The following is a 12399-nucleotide window of genomic DNA, read 5'->3' on the forward strand; positions in this document are numbered from 1 at the left end:
GACATCTCTTGCCATGCAAGTTTGCGTGAGTTAATACTTTATCAACAGTTCTTTTACTTTCCAGTCATTTTCGTCAAATGTCCGATTCAAGACGTATTAGTACAATGTGTATGGGTACGGGTATGGAGGTTAGCGGGCCATGCTCGAGCATCGGGCCTCAAACCAATGGTTCATAGCACCTAGCCAAATAGACCCTTGTACTGTATCCCCGTTACGCTTTTCAGTGGTTATTATAACCAACTATTAGTACCATGACAAAAGGTAAAAAAATATCTATAATGGGACGGATTGTACAGAACCTTACACAAATGTAATTAATTTTCAATAGATTTTCACCAAAGGTACACAAAGATATGTCCCTGGATAGAGTATAGTTGTCTTTTGTAACCATAATTTCAATATTATTACTATCTCTTAAGGGATATATGATACGTTTATATTATAAGCCTTTTGTCCAATGTCAATGAAACCACATTTAATACCTATTTCTCATTACTATGTCTCATGACACTGAATATCATATAACATTTGTAAGTGTTATTTCTATTCTTCGATAAATGTCAAATACAAGTTATTATTGACAAGACAAATTTATTTTTAGTTTGTGGTTTACAATGTTAATTGTTTATCGATTAACTAAGCTTTTCAATAACCCTAAAATTAAAACTGAAGTATACTTATTTTAAATTTATTCAGTCAAAACTTGGATTATTTTACTTTATGACGTCATCAGAAATTTCAAATTTGTGATCAAAATTAACCTAGCTCTAATAGGTTTCAAGAATGTGGAATTATGGTCCCGGAGTTAAGGACACTCTATCCTTTGCTCTATCGCATTAATGATAACTAGCGAAAAACTGACAGTGGATCACAGCTGAAAAGAATGACCCAAAACTAGTGGGTTTCAAAAAAAATTCCATTAAGATCGGATCAAATGTGACTGTGTTGTCAAAAAAATCGAATTTGTTAACTTTGTGACGTCATCAGAATCCAAAAAATTTAATTTTGCTCTATCACATCCAAATTTTATCCAATTTTGATAAACCAAGCATGTAATCCAACTAATTTTGGGCCATATTTTGCAAATTTGTGATCAAAATTCACCTAGGTCTGACAGACTTCAGAATGTGTATCCCTGGTGCCAGAATTAAGCATATTAGTGATAGCTAGCGAAAAACTGGCATCACAGCTGAAAAGAATGACCCAAAATTAGTGGGTTTCAAAAAAAATCCCATTAAGATCGGATCAAATTTGACTCTGTTATAAAAAATCGTATTTATTGACTTTGTGACGTCATCAGAATCCAAAAAAATTAATTTTGCTCTATCACATCCAAATTTTATCCACTTTGGTTAAACCAAGTATGTAGTCCTACTAAATTTGGGCAATATTTTTCAAATTTGTGATCAAAATTCACCTACCTCTAACACGTTTCAAGAATGTGGAGTCCAGGTCCCGGAATTAAGGACATTAGTGATAGCTACAGAAAAACTGGTATAACAGCTGAAGAGAATGACCCAAAATTAGTGGGTTTCAAAAAAAATTCCAATAAAATCGGATCTAATTTGCCTGTGTTATTAAACGAAATCGAAATTAAAAATTCTGTTGCGCCGGTGGCGGGTCCCACCTTTACCACGCATAATAAAAACATCAATTCAATTGAATATTTTTTAATCTATTTGTGTGAATAATTTCTTCGAATGTTTTATATGCAAGTATATTATAATTGATTACAAAATTTCAAATAAATTAATAAAATTAATTGATTCCTAACACTTTTTAAAATTCATGTACTTATGACATTTTAAACAGTGAAGATTTTAAATACTACATTTGTAAGTCAGAGTTGGTAGGTATGTAATATATACATTAACCTCGTCATGACAGGTATATGGTTTTCAAGTTTACTCTCCTTTTTGGTTATGGTAACGCAAGTAATATTTATCTACTTGTGTGAAATAGAAGGTAGAGAATATTGAAGTGGGCGATTTTCTCGTTACCTTTATATCTATCTATAAATATATATGCTTGTTCTTTGTACAATACCAATTCTAACCCATCGAGTTGGAGTGATATGTTCATCTTCGATAAAATATTCGTTTTATCATAAATTTTGCATGAATTCACAATCTATTGTGTACCCGTCGATATTATTTGATTTTGAATTGGTTTTAGTATCAATATAAGACGATACATTCATGCATGCATGCATAAACATTAGGGTGATCTTACACCACATAAGACTTCGAAGTCGAAGAAAAATTTAGTTTATATGTACAAAGTTTTACTTTTAAATGGTTAATATTATACTCAATTCATGTCAGGTGACATGCTCTATTTAAAGTATGAGTAGAAAAATGTGAAAGAGAATTTTAACTGCCGTCCCGCAAATTTATATGGTATAGAAATGGCTACAATAATAACATCCAGATTAACTAGCACGTCCTCCAATGGAATTCCGTTTGTTTTTTATTCGTTTGTTTTTTACATGTAAGTAAACAAAGATAAACAAACACATACATAATATAAGTAACGTATTAGTTGAAAATATAATCAATAGGTACCTGTATAATGTTTTTCTAGCTAATTTTGCGCCTTCACGGGTAAACAGTGATATTAACGAAAAAATGTTTTAAACAAAAGTTGTTTATTATTTTATAAGAAACATTTTTTATATTAAAACTTTTTTTCTATCTCCAACCGTTTACAAGATGAAACCTAGGTCCTGAACACGATATTTCAGCTTGATATCTCTTTTCGTTTTTGAGTTATTGTGTTGACAGACAGACGGATAGACGAAGGGACAACCGGTATTGGATTTTATGAACACCTATACCAAAAATTTTGTTCGTAGCATCAATATTTTTAAGCATTTCAAACTTGTTATTAGACTTTGTATACCTTGATATATTTCATATATACATTGTATTACAAACTTGGGACTAAACTTAGTATACCTTGATATATTTTATATATACACGGTTTAATTAGTAGATCGTGAGACGGGAATACAAGATGGTTGAAAATCGGTGTATAACTTGGATAAAACTTTGTTTTGCTAGATAGAGATGGGAAACAATCTTTGAATGGTTATGACTTGTTCGTTTTATAATCAATTTTAATTTCACTTTCAAATTTTGTGATGGTCTCAAGTCTAGTTTTAGATTTTTATGTCTAATTCGACATCAACTACCGTATTATACCAAGAAACTAGTAACTTGAACGTTAATGAACTTATGGGCACCCTTAAGATTATCAATACCATATAAACAATACTCACAGACGCTTTGTTCAAAACCCTTTAAACGTATCTTAAATTTGTTGTATATTTGTCATCTTAATGTTTTGAAATGATATTGTGTTTTGTTGATTTTCTACCAGATTGCATTTTACTTTGCTTACAGATCAAAGTATAAAATTTATGCTTTGTAGTTCAAATATAAACGTAACTTAACGTAAGAATAGAAATATAATTTTACCTTAATTTTTTTTATCCCGTTAGCACTCACGTTATAAGAATTTTGCTTACTCTCGATTTTAGACATAAATAATTTTTATTTTTTTAATAAATTGTATATTTGGTTGAAACTTTTTCTATCTTCATATAATTTTATTTATTGTTCTTACTTCATTTTCATGAAAATTATAATTGAATTTCTTCAAGGAAAACATTTATATATGTTAAATAGTCTATACATGACTATATATTAAGAAACGTGTGTCAATAACTAATGATATACTTCTATAAATTATAATACAAGAGAATAAAACAAGAGATTTCAATATAACTTTATAAACACATTTTTTTGATTTACAAAGTTTCCAAAAATCACAAAAAATTACTTGGTCATTATTTTATCGATCATAGTTGGCTGAAAAAATGATTAATCATATAGGTTATCCTTTTCAATTGGATATTTCTATATGAAAAAATCCAGAGAGTGTGATAAAAAACTATCTAAAATATTTAGACAATCTTTTAGTTTATAATATAATAATAGTTTTAGTATAATATAATAATAATTTTAGAGTATTGATGGTTGAAGAGAGATATCTATATTATCAAATTTATAAGCCGCACTTGCACACAATATATTATATATTTTTTAATAGGTGGCACTTCTGGAGATATTCAGATATATCATGCATTGATCAGTTAATAAAAACGGATGCTATCAGACTAGAAAAATTAGAATATTTGAAAATTGAATAGATACATTTTGTTCTATACAAAGAAAGTGTTACTTATATTCTAATATTTTCCAATTATTTCAGTCGTAAGTAGTTTTTTACGTACCTACTAAAAATGAATTCAAAATTATTTTCATTTGGTTGCGAACAAAAACTAAACCGTTATCGTTATAATGAATAGGAAAATGTATTTAGGTCATTTTATCTAAACGGAATATATTTATATTTTCTTCTATATTACTTCGGATTCCGTATTTTTTCCCATATATTTTAAGTGTACCTACTGAAATGCACTGAAGTGAAATGTTTATATTGTCTGGATTGTACTGTAATCAACGTAATTGACTTTGTTTATACATGGTATTTCAACAGTTAACTCAGTCAATTTTTTTCACTTGTTATCTGTCCTATTTAGTCCATGTAGCTTCACATAAATTCAGTAAGAACGTGCGGCTTTAGTTATGCTGAATAACTTAGTGCAAGATTAATTAATTATTTTACCACAGCGTGGCCCGACAAGCTGGGAAATTTGTATAAAAGATGCTTAAAATAAAACAGTTATATTTTTGAGAGCGAATTTATTTATAGCACAAAATATTTCGGTGTTAAATAATTATTGTTTTTTTACTCCTCAGAATCTTTAAATCAGCTTTTGTTTCAGGTATTACCGATATTTTCAAAACATATATGCAATCGTATGGTTTTATAATGGCCTAAATAAATGTAAACAAATACTCCGGTTTTTTTAAATTTTAAATATTTTTGTGAAGACTTATCTAGAATTTTTTCACTCAAAATACATTCAAACCATTTTAAAGCAACGAATTTTTTTGCCAATATTCCTTTCATTCATTTTCATTTTATTTCCTCGTTCTTTATTTAATGGTTGATTTAAATGCGAAGGATCTTTGCATAATTTTCGTAGGAGGTAACTATTTATGTTGCACAAATATATCACTCTTGTCAATAATGTCTATTACAATTTTTTAAACATATGCTCCTCCAATGAAAATGAGGATCTGAAGTACAAGGATAGGAACTTACCAATATCGATCTTTCGTTTGTTTATAACTTTTTTTACAAAATATTTCAGAAATTAGAGTCTAAATGGTCAAGCGGGCTGAGGCGTTAGTCTTTGACAGTTTGCCCAGCATAAATAATTAGTGTTAATCAATTATTTTCTGTAAAATTTTCTATTTATGGTAAAATTTGAAGCATTTATGGACATAATAATTCTACCTCATCTCGTGAATATACATTAAATGGTCAATTTGTATACATAAATTTTGAAAATTTATATCACAAATGAGGTACCAAATTTCATGCACCAATAAATATAAAATACAAACGTTATTATTCAATCAAAAGTCGATGTGATCTTTTGGAGCCAGTCCAAGAAGTTTCGTATTTAGCAAACTATTGTACTAGTGAGAGAAACAATATGCCAATATATGGCCGAAAGTAATTGAGTTTACATTTGTAAAATATCCAAAAATTATTGAAAAAACTTGGAATCAATAGATTTCAAGTACTAAGGTTATAGAACTTTTATTAATAATAATTTTTTAAGTGAAATGAGAAGTTTCTGAATACTTAAAATATAAGAAGTAAGGCTGTTGACATTGCCAACCGGCAACTTAACGCTTTGTTTGAACCTCACAAAATGTTTGCCCTAAACAATTTCGGAAACGGCTCCAACGATTTTCTTAAAAATTAATATGCAGGGATTTTTTGGGGCGAAAAATCTATCTAGCTAGGTTTTATTTTTTAAAAACGTCATTTTATCGGTGTTTTCCGAAAAATCTGAAATATTGACTGCTAAATATGACTCTTCCTGACATCTATTGGCGACAAAATAAAGAATTACCGGGACACTTAAATAGGTATTTATGTGGAGACATTTTAAATGATTCGTATATTAATGATAAAATTTGTGCCTTTTTAACTCAAAAATAACTGAGTAAAGCTCGGTCACCTCGGTACTAGAACTTTCAGGGTGAAAATACTAATTTTCTATTAGAAAAATATTTATTATTGTATCATGGGCAGTTATATAAATATAATATGATATCAGTGTCATTCGCACATAGCATTAAATAATCAACATACCATTTTATAAACTGTAGTATGGTAAATACTATAACTATAGTTATATCGTTTAACGTAATAACAATTTTAATATTTTGATAAACTGTAAATATATACATATATATGAATATGGTGTTATATAATAACAAAATTTTCAAACATAAAATTTCATTCCATTAAGGTATGTCGATACCGTAAAAATGAAAGTGATACCAAAAATTTTATTTATCAATTAATCACCCTTTTATAAGTCTTTTTCAAAAAATTTATATCGATTCTCTGTACGGGTTATGATAAATGAACTATCAAAGTCAATGATTTCACAAAAAAAAGAGAACATTTCTCAAAAACTACACAGAGAATCGATATGGCCTTTTCACAAAAGACGTATAAAAAGATGATTTTTACTCTTTATCAAAAAAAATTCATAATTGCCGTAGTATTTAAATGAATTTACTAAAGCTGGAAATTGTTATACATATTGTACATTGCAATTAAATAACAGTTATGTCAAACAGTCAGTTAAATATGAGAATAGAGTTGGTCAGTCAGCTCTATGTATATACAATAAATAAATATGATTCAGTTATGGTTACCCTAGTTTATAAATGAATCTACTAAAAATTGTTATACAAGTTGTAACAGTCATACACATAAATAACAGTTATGTCAGTCACTCAGTTGAATATGAGAAGAGAGCTGGTCAGTAAGCTCTAACGTATATACAAAAAATAAATAAGATTCAGTTATTATTGTTCTGTTCTCACATTACCACCACAATAATAACTGAATCTTATTTATTGTTGCGATTTTTTTGGTCGAGGCTCTCAACCAGCCAACAAATCAGAAACGTGTGATAAGGAATATAGTTCAAAAAATCCAAGGTAATACGATGGATTTCTGCTTCCATGTTGTGCACACAGCGTAGAGTCCCTTTACTTTGCCTACTTCGGCTACATACTGGATAAATTTATTTTTAAATCGCCAAATTTTGTTAATTTTAGCATAAATTTCCTTTTTCACACTGTATATTATTAATTGATATTTTTTTAATACTCTACATAGTCAAGTAATCTTAATTCCATCCTTTTGTTATACTTTTCAGAAAACGTCTGTCAATGTTTGACAAGCACTATTCTGAAGTAACCTTCTATATATATAAAGTAAATGTTTATTCATAGAAAGACATCAAAATCTACATTTATACGAGTCGTTAAAACGATATCATGCTGATGTCTCATCTGATGATGGTTGGGTTTTTAAAGGTATAAGACACAACTGATAGTTTGTTGTAATATTGATTTTATGACTTGCACAAATTTTCTTGTGTTTACAAATCCTGTAATATTTATCTTTAAGATAATTATTCATCGTTCAATGATATCTTCTGATAGATATTTTTTGATAACACTGATCAGTAGTAATCTACAGATTGATTTTGCGTCATTGACAGAATAATATAGTGTTCTTCATGAAGACCACTCTTTGATTACGCACCATAGTTTGATTAAGGAATTATTTAACTAGTATCACTTGATTTCTATCACAAGGTTTTTTAATTTACTGAGTACGATTTATATTAAACTTACGAAAGTACACGATCAGGTCCAAATATTTCTGAAGTAAATTTTTGCGTATGTTTAGCAGGAGTTTCGTTCTAAATTGCACGTATTTTAAAGCCCTTCCGGTTGAATTTCTTTTTTAGAGTCAGAATAATAAATATATAACACTTCAAACTTAAGTTGTTTCAACTTTTCAAGGTTTTTATCGATCGGCGAATCCGGATCTACTAAAAATCAATTACAACGAATTTCAACGTCAATTCTATATAATTCTTTAAAAAAAATTTTATTTTCGTTTTGTAATAAATTTGTCGTATAAATTTTTAGTGTAGGTATAATATTTTTTAATAGCTATTAATTAACATGAAAGTAAACAGCTAATAAAATTTTTTAAATATTTTAACAGACAATTATTAAACATTAAAATTAACTTTTTTTTATAATACAAACTAAGTTATGAATGTATACAGGAAGATAGTCAAGGTTAGCTGTTCTAGATTAACTTTAGTTCACAGCTTTCAATTTTGAAGCAGTTATCATCAATAGATTGAGCTGAAATTTTGTATGCACGCTAAGTTTGGATAGTAGATAGTTCTTTTGAAAAGTAGAATACATGACTCATTCAGACACTATTTGTAACTATTTGTAAAAGTTTGAAGCGCTCAATACCAACAATGAATCGAAAAAAAAGTATGTGGAGTGGATAAGACTCTTCGATTATTTTAAATTGAGCGTCTCAAACTTTTTGTAATAGCCGTGTGTAAGTGACTTATAGAAAAAATTATTTTCTACTTTTTAGTACAATAAAAGCTTCTCCCTTAAAAAGTATTTCTTATTAAAATTTTTATATTCATTATACCTACCACAGCGATTCCTATAATTCTATTTCACTTTATTATGTGTGTTAAACATACAAAAATTCCACTATAATTGTTATGATTATTATTGCAAGGATTTTATAAAGTATTGAGACGAGAATAGTACACTGTCAGACCTAGTATAAAAACATTACAGGCCTAATAGAAAAATTAAACATTACAGTGGGCCAACTTAGACAGTAGACCTACCTTTGTAACTTTTTCTAACTCATATATATATATATATATATATATATATATATATATATATATATATATATATATATATATATATATATATATATATATATATATATATATATATATATATATATATATATATATATATAATGGCATACATATTCATATATAAAACAACACTTTTACATACTAAATACCATGAAACTTTTAAAAAATTTACATAAATCTGTTTATAAAATATACACAGATGAATGGGTATTAACTAAATAATATATTAGAAAAGGGACCAAAAAGGCGGTGTAGTTAGTATCTCAAAAAGTTTGTATCACACACTAGACTTTAGTTTTTTTTTTAAATTGTTTATTTATTCAAGCAAATTCATTATTTTGTTAAAAACGAGATAAAATGTTGACTACGAGATAAAAATTTTTTGATGTAAAACTAGACATGAACAAACTGCCCAGTTAAATATTGGCAAACATTTAGGCATGATTTTTTGGTTTGTCTTTGCTCATAAAGTATTAAATTACTATGTACTACTTGGAAAATTATCTTGTAACTGAGTTTTATGGAAATTGGATGCATATTTGCTGAGATATCGCAATATTTGGATCGATTTTAGTCCGTATCTCAAAAACTATTAATTAATTTCTAATTGGAAATATTGTTTGGAACACCTTATAAACATTTCACCTTTCCAATGCGATAAAGTGTAATCGTATTTGATTCATTTACTTGTGCGATACTTCCTCCCCCTGTAGTAAAAATTGACAGATAAACTAAACATTCAAAGTGACAAGAAACATTTAAATGTCTGTAACAGATAGATACAGATACTATGTATGTATCTATCTTAACTAGTTTATAGATATCACACACTTGAATAGATACACAATATACCCACTATATACGGAAGCCTAAATGAGTCACTGTCAATTTATGAGGACGTGGCGCTACACTAGCTTATTTTTTTAATGTGTACTACCCACAATAATAAAACCAACTTTTAAAAAAGTTAGTAGTTCACTTTCCACAAGTGTACTTGTGACTTGTGGCATTCTGGAAACGAACCTTTTTGAAGATGTCAGTATTAATAATGCAAGTGGCTATCCGCACAATACCGTCCACGTTATACCGTATACGGTCTATTTAGACGCGGTATAAAAATTATTTTTGCCCTTTTATACCGTGGGGCCCTTATACCGTGCACGGTATACTTTTTCACGGTATACTCTTTATGCCGTCGAGCCCTTATACCGTGTGCGGTATAGTCTCATCCACGGTATATATTAAACAGATGGGAAAGCGTATTCTACAGAAAAATATTTATTATCGTATTTATCATCTTATAATTTAATACATAATACAATAATAATAAAAATCTATGAAAAATCTCTGTAGAATACGCTTTCCCATCTGTATAATGTATACCGTGGACGAGAGTATACCGCACACGGTATGTTACATTTCTGTAGAATACGCTTTCCCATCTGTATAATGTATACCGTGGACGAGAGTATACCGCACACGGTATGTTACATTTCTGTAGAATACGCTTTCCCATCTGTATAATGTATACCGGTATACCGTATACGGTCTAGACCGTCCACGGTATACCGTATAGACGGTATACCGTATAGACGGTATACCGTATAGACGGTATAACGTATAGACGGTATACCGTGGACGGTCTGGACCGTATACGGTATACCGGTATACATTATACAGATGGGAAAGCGTATTCTACAGAAATGTAACATACCATGTGCGGTATACCGTATATGAAATTATTTTTGCCCTTTTATACCGTGGGTTATTGTGCGGATAGCCACACCGATTAATAATACTTTTAAAGATTAGAAATTAGAAGTGTGCAGATGCAAAAGAAAACTTTTCTTAAATAATACTTAAGAAAATTTTTAACTAACTATACATAAGACAAATTATAAAAATTATCAAATTATTATTAAATTCATACATATAATTATTAATAATTCCAGACAGTTTCGGTGGTGTCTAATTAAAGGATACTCATCACAAACTGACATCTTGAAAAAGGTTCGTTTCTATAATACCACAAGTCACAAGTGAACTTGTTGAAAGTGAACAAGTGACTTTTTTAAAAAGTTGGTTTTGTACTTGTGGGTAGTACACATTTAAAAAATAAGCTAGTGTAGCGCCACTTTCTCATAAATTGACAGTGACCCATCCAGGCTTCCGTAACTATAATGTTTGTATAGTTTGTGTTGGTTATATCTAAATAATATATTAAATCTTTATTTAGGGAAAGAACTATCTATCCATCCATCCATTCTATTCGATGTGTGTGTGAGGTTATAACAGTCAAGTAACGGCCTTGTTGTAGAATTTCTTGAATGTTTGATGGTCAAAAACTAAACTATACATTTAGTTACGAGGCAATTTAAATCGGTTTTATGGTGTCATTTAATTTTATGCTTTAGATCCGGTCTACTTTTAGTATTTATGTTGTTCACACATTCATGTATTTGGATGTTTTAAGTATATCTAAGAGTATTAACAACTAAATAAAATAAAATCGTATTTGGATTATTCGAGTTACAATTTATTTATTGCTCCTCTAGTAAAAATGTGATTTTTTTACGTACATTGGTGCTAGAGTTGGTCGCAGTAAAATCTTTCTCAAAAAAATTTTATTAAAGCTTGATATAACGGACTATCTTGTACGACAGACATTTTTTTTCCAGGTAAATTTAGTTTTCAGTGAATAATATCCTAACAATCATAAAAATTAGATCTGAAATTTAAATTTTTGCCAACACTTCCACCAACTGTCTATATTTTTACAATAAAATCCGTCGAACTGGTAGCAACTTTGACCTTTGAAGTCATGTACGCAAAGCAGTGCTAAAGTAAACTCTTCCTTAAAAAATTTTTATCAAGGGTTGGTTTTGTTTTGTTTTATTTTTTCCCCCCAAAGTCACAATATCTAAGTTTTAAAAGTGGGCTAAAGTCGTGAATAACAGTCATTGTCGGAGAAAATGTCTTCTACAAGATAAAATCCTAGCAAGAAAGGAATAACAGGAGCAGACGTCTTAAGACGTAACACTGACTGGATTGAAGCAATGCCAACGCGGTTCAAATCCAAGTCTTCTCTCCACTTGTTAGAGGGGAACGTTTGCTGCAGACGTTTTTTGTCGGTATGGCGATTTTCACGTCCGACATACCAGGCACAATATCTAGGCCCCTCTGATGGTATTTTCAACTAAACACTGACTGAAAAAATGTCAAGTGAAGTTGTGTCTGATACATTTACTCTAAAAAAAAAAAAATACATGAGAATACTTTAAGGAAACGGAAGAAAACGTTACGATAGCAACGGGAGTATACAACAGAAACCTTTTATAAGTTTTTTTATTTTCGTGGTGAAAGCAGTAACTTTCTATCAGAAAGATTATAAATTAATTGCATTAAATTTAGTCCATTCAGATTAAAATGAATAGTTTGCTTGATAGTAACGA

Source organism: Chrysoperla carnea, chromosome 2, assembly GCF_905475395.1.
Source record: "Chrysoperla carnea chromosome 2, inChrCarn1.1, whole genome shotgun sequence".
Classification (NCBI taxonomy): domain Eukaryota; kingdom Metazoa; phylum Arthropoda; class Insecta; order Neuroptera; family Chrysopidae; genus Chrysoperla; species Chrysoperla carnea.